Source organism: Gopherus evgoodei, chromosome 3 (genome assembly GCF_007399415.2).
Source record: "Gopherus evgoodei ecotype Sinaloan lineage chromosome 3, rGopEvg1_v1.p, whole genome shotgun sequence".
NCBI classification, from domain to species: domain Eukaryota; kingdom Metazoa; phylum Chordata; order Testudines; family Testudinidae; genus Gopherus; species Gopherus evgoodei.
In genome coordinates this window covers 94,365,999-94,379,610 of record NC_044324.1, presented here as the reverse complement: position 1 = coordinate 94,379,610, position 13,612 = coordinate 94,365,999, and the positions used below count along the sequence as shown (strand labels likewise).

At 39.6% G+C, this 13,612-nt stretch overlaps 1 protein-coding gene across 5 annotated transcripts in view; it reads left to right on the top strand.

The window, feature by feature from the left end:
* The window catches only part of WASF1 (WASP family member 1), a 204,648-nt gene that overhangs the window by 80,202 nt on the left and 110,834 nt on the right, over positions 1-13,612 (top strand). The window contains exon 1 of one of the 5 annotated variants that reach the window (XM_030556116.1): positions 1,777-1,794. The exons of the other annotated variants lie outside the window; for them this stretch is intronic. The gene's annotated coding sequence lies outside the window, so the exon portion shown is untranslated. Of the gene's footprint in view, positions 1-1,776; positions 1,795-13,612 lie in introns of those variants that run through there. 5 annotated transcript variants of the gene reach the window in all.

Sequence of the window (13,612 nt, the reverse complement as noted above, 5' to 3'; positions counted from 1 at the left end):
TTTTGGTGACTTACCAACCTGTGTTCCATTTTTAATTACTCGTTTATTTTTGAGTTGGTGATCACATGTAAACTTATCTCCAGCTTTCTTAGCCTCCACTCCCATTTTTTTAATGGGATAGCTTCTTGAAGATCATCGAGTTAATTAAAGCTTGTTAATTAACTATCCTGTGGAATGGTAGGTAATTTCAAGTTATATCTGTCCCATAAGAGATATAGTTTAGTTTCAAGTTAACAGTACCACATGTTGTAATCTTCAGAACTTTACCAATCAGTATGGCTTAGACATCTAGTTGAAACAGGAGTCTAGATTTACGTGTCCTGTCTGAATGAATAAGGATCTGATATTGGTGTGTGTAATCATGAAATAGAAAAAAATGAAAAGAACTACATTTTAAAAAGTCATCTTTACGGACAACTTGTTTATCTAGTTTCAGGACAATAACTGAAAATGACTGACTTCTAAACTTCAGAAAAATTGGGTTCATGTATGAAACATCAGCTAACCATTAACTAGCTGGGCTAACTCGTCTAAAAATAGTACATAGCTCTACCTGGCCATTATCTGGGTTTTATGCATTGACAAGCAGGTTGGTAGAGGCTGATAGGATACATTTTAAACTGTCAGGAGTTCAATAGAGTACTGTCAGGTTGTTTAATCATAAAAATTACATTTTTCCTACCACTTCAAGGAGTTTACTAGTCAGAATAAATTCTTTTATTGACACTTTTGATCTTAGTATTTGAAATAATAAAATTAAGGATGAATACTTTATAAATGAAAAGTATTTAAACTATTTAATGTAATAATATGGACATTTGCACTGTGCAGAATGTTTTGCAACCTGTGGGTTGCTAGACTAGTTCAAGGAGCTAAGGGGCATAGAAAAATAAATTTAGGTGCAGAAAGTTGCAGATCCACCCAAACATGGTGTGCTGTTCACAGGGAAAGCAGCAGGTGCCTTCTCAAAAGCCAGCCACTTTCCCTGCCAACTTCTGTTGTCACTGTTAACATAGCTGTCTGCAGGAGCTGCTCAGAAGACAGACCACGCATCCAAGCTTCTAGTCTTTGTTCCCACGACAATGAGCTCTGCTCATTCTGTACACCTAGCAACTGGTAACCTTGTGAATGGAAGAAGGGATTGAGAATATGAGCTGCTAGAGCTGAGTTGAGATGCAGGGAAGAAGTGAGTAGTCAGCAAAAGCATGTGAAAACAAAAATTACACTAGGAAAATAGAAAAGAGGAGAAATGAGAAAATTGACAAAAAAAAAAGTGCTGGTTCATGACAGAGTGCGAAGAGACATTCTTCGAATAGTGTCCCTATGGCTACTCCGTTTCAGATGCACATGCTCCTCTAGAGCCCTGGTTAGGAGATTTCTAGCTAGCAGCATCTGTTTGGCCCATACATGCCCCATCATGACAGACACTACAGCTATATAGGGGTGTGCAGGCAAACGACCCTTAGTTCCTTCTCTGCTGCCCTGCCTAGAGTGTATTCGGCGTTTTCTTTTTCTTCAAAATTAGTTTATAGTTGTAAGTTACTGTTTAATGTTTAGTATAGTTAGTTTTAGGTGAGAGGATTATTTTTCTCTCTCTTTTCCCCCAGGAGACTTGTCTGTACAATTGATATCCTCAGTACTGAGCGTGCATCAGCACCTGGCATCTGCAATGCATGCAGTATGCACATCATCACCAGTACTGTTGGGTCCAGCTATGGCAACCTTGGCTGTGGTCTTGGTACCAGCGTCCTCTGTGGTACTTCAGGAGTTCTGATATTCAAGGGACCTTGTCAGGTACTGAGCATCTCTTAGTACTGAGACCTCAGTCTCTGAGTGGCCATTCCATGGAACAGGAGTCTCCTCCATTCTCATTGACTGTCCCACCCCCCAAGAGCTGGATGTGGAGGATAACATTTCCCAACTGGTCGTCTTGGTTTCCATGAAGGGTTCTCCTACATGCCTTTTTGGGAATCCGCCTTCCTTCAGGGAGGGCCTTGCGGGTCACCAAGGGTGGTGGAGCCAACCTTGTATACAATCCCTGCTTCCTTGTGGACCCTTGCAATGGCCATATTGGGACCCATGGGATTCCTACAATTGGCTGATATAGAAAGGTTATGGGCAGCTCAGCATAATCTATTTTACCAAAACAAAAAACATTCTTATTAAAAAAAAATTGCGTTCTTAGGTGGTCAGTGATCACCTTGACCACTTTATTGATGTATTTTATTACTATCCTCTGCTTCTTTCATCAGTTTCTGCCTGTTTGACTTTTTGACCTTAATCCTGCAAGCTGTTTTGTACAAGTGGATTCCTGAACCCATGTGAAGCCCATTGAAAGGGTCAGCCTGTGAAGACTAGCTTGCAAGATCAGGGCCTGTAAATTCTTGGGGCAGGGATTCTGCCTTCCCCTACTGCTACCCTAGGGTTCTCACTCAGACATCACAGTAAGGGACAAATTTTGTTTTCTGTTGTGGGGTTGGGGTCTCTTGGGTGCCTCTAACCCAAACTGCCTCCCCCATTAATTTGTTGTTTTTTTCTCTTTTTTTTAAATGATGTCCATATTGGGCAACTACAGACTTTTTGATAATCCTTTGCTATGAGAAGGTCAGGGGAAACAACTAAGGATAACAGCAAACTTAGTCTCCTAACACTATGTATGTTGTAAAGATCTCATATTTCATACAATAGATTTTAAAATTTTAAGGTGCCATGTAAATTTTATTTCAGACACTTTAGTGTTTTGTCTGGTCAAATCTATTAAGATATATAGACTACTAACGTGTGAAAGACTGATGCTTTGGTTGATTTTTACTGTAGCAATGAATGTCTGAATGAATTGTTACCTTTAAAATGTGTATGTCTGGTGTGAAGGTGAGTGTCTTCATACTTATCTTACTGAAAGTCTGTTATTGTAACTTAAATGTTTACAGTTGTGATTGTTAGGATAGTTTTATATCTTCATATTTGAGTTCATCTGAAATTATTTTTTATATTCCTTCTTAGTTTTTCCTACCTTTCTTTGGGCTTTTAAAGATTATAATTGAGCTACTTTGCATCGTTTCAGTCTGCCTGCCTAATATGATTAAAATGAACTGTTATGAAAAATACATCTGATTACACCAAGAGCTCTGTACAGATCTGTGGTTTACAAAGTTGTCATTATGTTTTGCAATTCCTTGCACATACCAATTCTGCTATGTGGCTGCAATACAATACCCAAACCTAACCTCCAAAACATGCTACAACATCTAGCAGTGTTTTCAAAAGATTTGAGCTAAAACATGCATGTTGATGACAAAGGAGAACAAGTAGTATGTGACACTGACTGAGAAACTGGTGCTTTCTTTCCCTTATTTAGGGGAAGAAATTACTACAGCAAGGAAATGTGAATAACTCTTACTATTCCTTCCAGGCATTTCTAGTTTATGATGGTTAGCAGGACAGCAAGGGCATATTAGTTTTACCATTGATTTGCAGACATCACTGCTTGCTTTTAAACTTGCTAATCAGCATATCTGTTCTTCGGGGTGGTTTGGCTGTATTATGTTTAATAATAATTTAGCTGTGTAACGTCACTCAGGGAAAGGATAATAATAATGAGGCATTCTTTTCTATACTGTGACCCATTTTGCAACAGTTTACAGGAATGGTTGCGGAACTATCGTCTTATGTATCCATAGAGAAAGTTAGGGTGATTGTGATCCTCCGGGATAGTTTGCAATCCCTTAGGCTGAGAAACCCGCATTTTAGAATAAGCTCCGTCAGGTGGAGGCTGGGTAGAAGAGCAAGTTGCAGAAACTGAAGAGACCTATTAATATCAGTAGTTCATTGCTTATTTATTTTTCTGTTTTTTCATTTGATAAATATGAACTGATCTTAAACTACTTACCTTAGGTCAATGAATCTGTGCTGCCTGCTGCAAGTGTCCATCTCACATAGGACTGTGGGAAGGGTTTGGTTAGAACTCTGATCTCCCGTGAAGCTAGGATACGTTCAGAATCTGTGTTAACTATGCTTTTTACAGATCTAGATTAACACGGCTACACCTCTGATCATTCTCCTTTTGCTCTTTCTCCTTAAAATACAAACATGCTTTAGTCTCTCCCATATTAAAAAAAAACCCCACACTTGACCCCACTTGCCTCTCCAACTACTGCCTCTTCTCCCTTTCATCTCTAAGCTCATTGAACATACTACTTACAATTGCTGTCTAAAGTTCCTTTTCTCAAGTTCCATCCTAGACCTTTTTCCAATCCATCTTCCATCCCTTGCAGTCAAATAAAATTGCTCTCACCAAAGTCTGTAATGACTTTGCCCCACCAGGTCTCAGAACAAGTACTCCATCCATATCTTCCTGGACCTGTCAGCTGCCTTTAATACTACTGACCATGCTCTTCTTGAAATGTTATCCTCTGCTGGTTTTTGTGACTCTGTCCTCTCCTGGTTTTCCTCTAATCTCTCTAATTGCTCCTTAAGTGTGTCCTTTGGAGAATCCTCCTCATCCAACCTCTAGGCCTGTGTCCTTGGTCCTCTCCTCTTAACCCTCTATATCAGGGATCGGCAACCTTTGGCAAACGGTTCACCAGGGTAAGCACCCTGGTGGGCCAGGCCGGTTTGTTTACCTGCCGCATTCGCAGGTTTGGCCAATCGTGGCTCCCACTGGCCATGGTTCACCGCTCCAGGCCAATGGGGTGATGGGAAGCGGCAGCCAGCAGATCCCTCACCCCGTGCCGCTTCCCACCGCCCCCATTGGCCTAGGATGGTGAACCGTAGGAAGTGGGAGCTGCGATCAGCTGAACCTGCAGATGTGGCAGGTAAACAAACCGGCCCGGCCCACTAGGGTGCTTACTCTAGCGAGCCACATGCCAAAGGTTGCCGATCCCTGCTCTGTATCTTATCTCTGTGTATCCTTGGTCCTCTCCTCTTAACCCTCTGTCTTATCTCAAAGACAAATTCAGCTACCATCTGTATGTTGAAGACTCACAGATCTACCTCTCTACTCCAGACCTGTCTGCTTCTGACCAAACCAAAATCTCAGAGTGTCTCTCTGACATCTTCTTGTTAATGTCTAGCCATCAGCTCAAGCTCAACATGGATAAAACAGAGCTCTTAACACCCCTCCACCGCAAAGAAAATTTCCAACCAACCAACCAAAAAACACCAGCTCTGCTACCTGTTTTCACAATCACTGTAGAAAACACCATCAGCTTGCTTGCCCCTCAGGTTCATAACCTGGGCATCATCTTGACACGGAACCCTCTAGGTCATCACATCTAGGCTATGTCCATAGGTTACAGATTCTTTCTACATAACATGTCTAGGATATGGCCTTTACTACCTATCCACACAGCTAAAACTTTTGTCCAGGCTCTCATCATCTTGTGTTTTAGTTATTGAAAAGTCCTTTTCTCTGGCCTTGACAAATGCAATCTTGTCTTGATTATATCCATTCAGAATCTTGCTACAAAGATTTTCCTAACCAATTGCTTTGATCCTTTCAGCTCTTTCTTTGCATCCTTCTGCTTGGGTTCCCCTTCTCTGTCTCGTCAAACATAAGCTACTTGTCTTAACTCTCAAGGACCTTTCCAGCCTATTCCAACCCTACCTATTGTCTGATTTGTAATTGTGATAACAAATCCAGCCTCTGATTGGCCCATGATGCCGTCCTCCATTGCCCACTTGTTAAACTTTCAAACATGCAACTTTGCTGTTCCTCAAGCTTGGGGGACGTGTTCCTTGTAAATATATTAAAGATACATCCCTACCTCTCTACAACGCCACCCGATATAACACGAATTTGGATATAACGTGGTAAAGTGGTGCTCCGGGGGGGTGAGGCTGCACACTCCAGTGGATCAAAGCAAGTTCAATATAACATGGTTTCACCTATAATGTGGTAAGATTTTTTGGTTCCCAAGGACAGCGTTATATCGCGGTAGAGGTGTACTTAATTATTCTCTTTAGAAAATTTTTTTTCTGTGTTACTTACAAAATTTTTGACAAAGATTAAGCCAATGGTGTGGTGAGACCACTGCCCATCATACTGACCAATATTATTTTATTGTTTCCTTGTACTCTCCTGTCAGTCTGTCAGTATCCATCTCTTGTCTCTGCCCTAAAAAAACTTAGACTGTAAGTTTTTTTAGGGCAGAGGACTGTCTTTTTATTCTCTGTTTGTACAGCATCTAACACTTTGGGTTCCTAGTCCATGACTAGGACTCCTATGCAGTACGCTCCTATGCAGTGCAATAGTAAGTAGTGAAGAGCACCTTTATCCCAACTTGTGAACTCTTACGTCAAAATTAAAGCACTAATCAAATAATTCCTTAGTAACCCCAGACATCAGCATGTCAGAGTCTTCCGTTGTTCTTCATGATAGCTGGATTGCCAAGAATATCTTTTGACCCTGGAACAGCCAAGATATTTTGCAATCTGAGGACCATCACTGAACAAGTAGCCCTTGGTTTTTCAGACTGAAGTATGTTACAGGTAGTATCCATGGTGGACATTATACCTCCTAATATCTTATTCACTGGTCCCCTTGAGCTACCTACACCTACCACATCTGAAGTTCACTGCATGGTATCTAAATAGTTATAATTCCTAAAACCTAGTTCTCCCAACAGTTGGATGACTTTCTTCTCAAATTCAGAAAACCTTCCACCAGCCAAGCTTATATTGGTATATCGAAGATTTAGTATTGATGGTGCATGAGAAGGAAGATGAATGCTCTGGACTCATCACAGAAGAACTTCTGGACCTTCATAAGGGTCTGAACTTGCAAGTCTCAGTCCTGATAATCATGAGTCTTATCCTTTTACTTCTAGTCATCTGCTTCATCCATGTAACTCCCATTTTCTAAAAGCAGCATTGCCTCAAATGTCCCCAATCCAATGCCCAGTGGAAAGGTGGAGTTTCAATCTTGTATTACAAGCACTTACTAAATCACCTTTAGAACCAATGGGGAAAGATATCATTGCTCATTCCATCAGGGGAATGACTACTTAGTGGGCAGAGAAATACAGAGCCTCTTTTCAAGATTTGTCAGACAGTTATTTAGAACATAAGAACAGCTATACTGAGTCAGACCAAAGGTTCATCTAGCCCAGTATCCTGTCTTCTGACAGTGACCAATGTCAGGGGCCCCAGAGAGAATGAACAGAACAGATAATCATCAAGTGAGCCATCCTCTATCACCCATTCCCAGGTTCTGGCAAACAGAGGCTAGGGACACCATCCCTGCCCATCCTGGCTGATAGCGATTGATGGACTTATTTAGTTCTTTTTTGAACCTTGCTATAGTCTTTGCCTTCACAACATACTCTAGCAAGGAGTTCCACAGGTTAATTTTGTGTGGTGTGAAAAAATACATCCTTTTTTTTTAAACCTGCATCTATTAACTTCATTTGGTGACCCCTAGTTCTTGTATTATGAGAAGGAGTAAATACTTCTTCATTTACTTTCTCTACAGCAGTCATGATTTTATAGATCTCTCATATCCTCCCTTAGTCATCTCTTTTCCAATCTGAAAAGTCCCAGTCTTTTTCATCTCTCCTCATATGGAAGCCCTTTCATAATCCTAATCATTTTTGTTGCCTTTTTCTGAACCTTTTCCAATTCCAATATATCTTTTATGAGATGAGGCAACCACATCTGCACGCAGTATTCAAGATGTGGGTGTACCATTGATTTATATAGAGGCAATATGATATTTTCTCTCTTATTATTTATCCATTTCTTAATGATTCCCAACATTCTGTTAGCTTTTTTGACTGCCGCTGCACATTGAGTGGATGTTTTCAGAGAACTATCCACTGGGACGCGAAGATCTTTCTTAAATTATAACAGCTAATTTAGACCCTATCATATCATAGGTATGGTTGGGGTTATGGTTTCCAATGTGCATTACTTTGCATTTATCAACATTGAATTTCATCTGCCATTTTGTTGCACAGTCACCCAGTTTTGTGAGATCCGTTTGTAGCTCTTCGCAGTCTGCTTGGGACTTAACTATCTTGAGTAGTTTTGTATTGTCTGCAAATTTTGACACCTCACTGTTTACCCCTTTTTCCAGATCATTTATGAATATGTTGAATAGGACTGGTCCCAGTACAGACTTCTGGGGGACCACCACTATTTACCTGTCTCCATTCTGAAAACTGACCATTTATTCCTACCCTTTGTTTCCTATCTTTTAACAAGTTACCAATCCATAAGAGGACCTTTCCTCTTATCCCATGACAGCATACTTTGCTTAAAAGCCTTTGGGCATCCATACGCTCATTCATGAAACACTACAACATGGATGCTTTTGTCAGATGCTGCTTTCAAAAGTAATCTCCTTCAGTCTTCCCTTGTACAAATGTTAGTCTGTCTATCTTGAAACTATGTTTACATCTGGGATGTTTTCATGTCTCCTTCCTAATTGATCGAGGATGTTCTTTACTGCTTGCTGTTGTTCAGTTCCAAGACTGATGGAGCAGTGGTTTGCTGTGCTAGAGAATGAGAAAATAGAGACAGTAATATCCTAACTGTAATTTCATCTTCTTTGTCCTCTCCATCATCACCCTCCTTTATCTATTGTCGTAGGTATTCTGTGTTTGGTAAATGATTGGCTGCGCAGAGATGGCAGTTGATCCTTCTTTTGCAGATTTTCTGGTCAGAGAGAGGAGATGATGCATCTGCATTTTATTTTCATTCTTTTTTCCTGGAGGTGGGAAATGTTCATCCTGATGTCTCTTCAAATTTTCGTTGTTCTTTATAGTTTTGGTGGTATGGCCTGTGGAGCAATTCAGTTCTGGGGATAGATGACAAGAGGAATCTCTTGCCTTCCCCCAGGATTTGGAAAAAGTGCCAAACCCAGACATTCTAAGTCTGCTGGAGTAGCAGATTCCTGTTAGGAGAAAACAAAATTATAGGTTAAAAATAGATGTTTTGTTAATGCACACAACCTTCTTTGAGTTGGGACATATATTGCTTTTAAAATAAGTTACGAATGTTTGAAAATGCAGGACTGAGCAAGGACAATAGAAACTTCTTTCAGCTATTATTAGCTGCATACTTAAAGATGGATGTGGCACATGGGTAATTAAATGACCAGTTATTTGACTGCAATAATTTACAAATTGAACTATTGAATCAAGAGGTGATTAAATTGTGATGTGTAATAGTTCTGGAGCAAAGGGAGTGGTGCCAGTATATGCAGTAAGCAGCTGAGTTTCCAACTAAGGAGATGACAAACTCCAGAGGCATTGCCAGTGGAACTTGTTAGCTATATAGGCCGAATAGTGTAGTTCAAGGGGCTTGTATACTCCATGGGTAAAGCCTGGGAAATTTGTAAGCTGATTAACTCTAGTTATTTCTTCTTCTCTTGCCTTAAAAGCACAGGAAGATTAAACTAAAATAACTAACAGTAATGCCTCTTTACAGTTACAAAATTAAATGTTCCAAAGTCAGGAAATGTCAAATGATAAGGTTTTTCTTGAAATATTAGCTTGGCTACATTTCACATATTTTGGTATTGTCAATTCCTCTTTTCATTGCTAAATATAGACTTCCATGTATTATGAATGATTAATGCATTTCATAAGCTATGTGCAACATGGACAGCTGATAAGAAATAATTGTATTTGTTTGGTAAAATTTAAGTTAAAAAAATAAGTACATTTTAAACTAAATGAACATTGCAATCCTGGTACATAAAATAAAAATTAGAAGAGAGCAAATAGCACTGTGAAAGGAACAGAATTAAGAATTAAATGTGCGTTGCACTGCAAGTGCAAGTTGTAGTAGGACATGCTGTTAATGGCAGTGTAACAATATGCAAATGTGTACTTTTCCAGCTGTTTTATTGCAATGCACAAAACAATAAAACAGCACAAAATACTGAACAGATCAGTATCAATGTTAACATAAAGAAATTGGTCTGTAGAGCATTTTATTTATTTGTATAAAAAGCATCTTTTCTCCTTTTATGGTGAAATAACTAATTTTTTTAAAGGAAATAGCTTTTCCATGCCTCCACAATTCCTACCACCGGGTCTCATCTCCCAATTGTGAGATAGGTCAAAACTCCCTCTGCTCTTAGATTTTTGGCCCCTATAGCACTGACAGGTGAGCATGAGTCACTCACCTGTGTTCCATTCTAACTGCCCCTGCCTCTTCTCTCTGGAACCTATTCAATCAGTTTCTTAATGACCAAGGGACTCTCATTTAGCAACTGCCTGCCAGAACTTTGGCTTCTACTGTACTCCTTTAGGACACTCTCTTTACTTTAGAGAGATTCTGCCAGTGAACAATATTCATTTCAGGGGACGTACCTGGAAAATGGAAGGGTCCAATGTTCCTAGAGGTAGAAGCAGCGTGTTTAGTCCTCATCTCTCTCTTTTTGCAGACGTATCCCAGAAAACATTGCTAGGGTTGCATATATTGACAAATATGGAATAATTCACTGGCAGGCAATGACGGTAACATCTAATATGGCAGTCAAATTGATCTATTAATACATTTGTTGCAGTTAATTTGATTATTTCCCTGTCTTGATGGAAATGCTTCCTAAAAGAGAAGGATTGGCCAGACATTGGTGGACATGCTTGCTAAAAGAGTGTGTAAAATTTTCAGAAAAAATAAATCAACCAGAATGAAGAGAGAGTCTGGATTCTCCCTGGAAATGTAATAAAATGAGAGAGATCTGGTTCCAAACACACACATTATTTTCTGTTAGTAAATTTGTTTAATTAGCATGCTGTATATGTTAGTCTTACAGCTTTGGATAATTTTTATGGAGAAAAATTCTGTAAGTGGGTTGTTAGTGCTAGGTAGCCCCAGATGGACAGATTTGAAACTGTTCCAGTATTCTGCAAAGAAGAACAGCACCCTATTGAGACAAAATCATACATACAAGAAAAGGAGCATTCCGATTAAGAAAATTTGCTTCCTTTCCCTGTTTGCGTCTCCCCTTTTTTCTAATACTATTCTGCCTCACACTGAAATATCACTACTGTAGTCTGTTCACAGGGCAATCTCAGAGTTATGAACACCAGAGTTATGAACTGACAGGTCAAACACACTCCTCATTTGGAACCAGAAATGCACAATCAGGCAGCAGCAGAGACCAAAAAAAAAAAGGGGGCGGGGGGGAGAAGGCAGTACAGTACTATGTTAAAAGTAAACTACTAAAATAAAGGGAAAGTTTAAAAAAAATTGACAAGGTAAGGAAACTGTTTCTGTGCTTGTTTAATTTAAATTAAGATGGCTAAAAGCAGCCTTTTTCCTTCTGGATACTAAGGGTTCAAAGCTGTATTAAGTCATTGTTCAGTTGTAAACTTTTGAAAGAACAACCATAGCAAACAACCTCTGTTCCCGAGTGTTTGTAACTCTGAGGTTCTATTGTATGTGCCAACGACTCTGAAGACAGATGCAGTATTAGTTGGCTCTAGCAGCACCACCTAGTATTAAGGTTGCTGAAACTTCCCGTTATAAGGTCTCGTTTTCAGTTGCTTATGAATTTGCCATACTTGAAACATTTGGGCTGAAATTTCTCATGCTGGTGGTCTGCATCAAGCTGAACATATTTAGAAATTTTCGGCCAAAACAGATCAGCCATTTATGAGAACAAGACGGGAACAATACCTTGTTTTGCCCACATTAAAAGAAACTGGCGATTTTTTTTCTTTGATCATCTCTCATGCCCCCATACTTTGGATTTTGGACTTGAAATTTGGCAGGGGATTGGCTTTTATCAGGGATGTGCCTTTTGCTGTCCTCATAAAAATCTTCCTAAATGGTCCAGTTATAAATCTTTGAAAAATCACAATTTGCACATGCTCAGGGGACAATTGCTAAACCATAATAGATAAATTCCCTGAAGATTCTGGCCCCAATGAGCACGCTCCAGCCTGCGGTTGAGCAAGACTTTCCCTGCAGTTGTAACTCTGGACTTTGCCTGGCCATGCTGAGTCCTGGTCCAGGCACCGAAAGCAAGAGCAGGTAGACTCTCTCTCTTTGTGGACTTTGGCCTTGATCCTCCTCTCGCTGAAGTAAATATTTAAACTTCCATTAACTTCACAGGTGCAGGATCAGGTGTATAGCTAGAATTTAGCTAGCAAATAACAGCAGAGGACAAGCTAACCATGTGAATTTACTAAAGTTACCATTTGCCTTCCTCTCTCTTCCCTCCAATTTTTTGTCACGCTTGTTGAATGTTGTCTTAAATTAGATGCGTTACTATGAGTAAATGTCTATGGGATCTAACAGCCTAAGTGATTTAGTAAAAGCAGCAAAGAGTCCTGTGGCACCTTATAGACTAACAGACATTTTGGAGCATGAGCTTTCGTGGGTGAATACCCACTTCGTCGGATGGGTATTCACTCATGAAAGCTCATGCTCCAAAACGTCTGTTAGTCTATAAGGTGCCACAGGACTCTTTGCTGCTTTTACAGATCCAGACTAACACGGCTACCCCTCTGATAAGTGATTTAAGTAATTTTTTATTTTTTTCCCGTAATCTTCAGGGCAGGAAATGTCTTATTGTGCATTTGTACACAATGGGAATGGGAGTCTGGTCCTAAATATGGTGCTGCCGTACAAATAAATAAGAAAAGAAGTAGTACCTCACAATTTTCGTTCCTTCTCTCTATTTCTTGATTTCATACTGCTCCTATTCATGAGCCACCTGAGAAGGTTAGGGTGGAAATTTCTCCCAGCTTTTTTCTGTGCAATTCTGTCTAATCTTAAAGATCAGTAATATGAGAAAGGAAGTGGACTGGCAGAATTCATAATGAAATAACATGGCTGAATCCTCCTATGCTAATTATAGATTAGGACACAATGACTTGCAGCAGATTTTTTTCTACTGTGACTGGGAATTTTCCTGGAACAGATAGGAAACTTTTGACCCATGCAATGGGCAATATATTTTCTTTCAGACAGGATTTATGGAAACCTTAGTTTATAATGAAGTGCTAACAGTTATAGAACAGCCATTCTGATTTCAGTGGGCAAACTCTAAGAAATTTACAATCTGAATTATGTAGGCATCATAGCTGAGCATAGCCTACATATCTGTGCAAAGGAGAACTTTCAGATTTTTGAACACGTCTGCATTGTTTGGGGGTAGCAAAATAAAATTATGAATGTTGTAAATAAACTCCTAAAATACATAACATTTTTTTGTACAGAAGCTTTTCTCGACTTCCTAATTATCTCATTGTATCACATTCCATATTCCATTAGTGTGTTGGGGAGTCTCATACGGCGCCTGGGAGTAGACAGTTCCCTCATGCTCATTCTTTGCAGCCTCTTGAAACAATCTGTTTTAATACAAAATGGACATCAAATATTTTCAGTAACAGAAGAACAAGGTAATTGCTCCATGTGATAGTTTTCCACTGCCTAGCCAAAGATCATTTTAAATGTCATTGTCTATCCAAATAGAATAGATGAATTGTTTATCTGCCATTTGTTCCAGCAGCAATTTCAACTTATGTGCCTCAGAAAGTGGCTGGAGTTTTTATGCATTTGTTTGTTTGTTTGTTTTGTTCTTGTTGTTCTACGTACCCTTGCCCATTCTCCACCTTTTTCATCCTGCCACCATGTAGCTGGACAAGAGTTA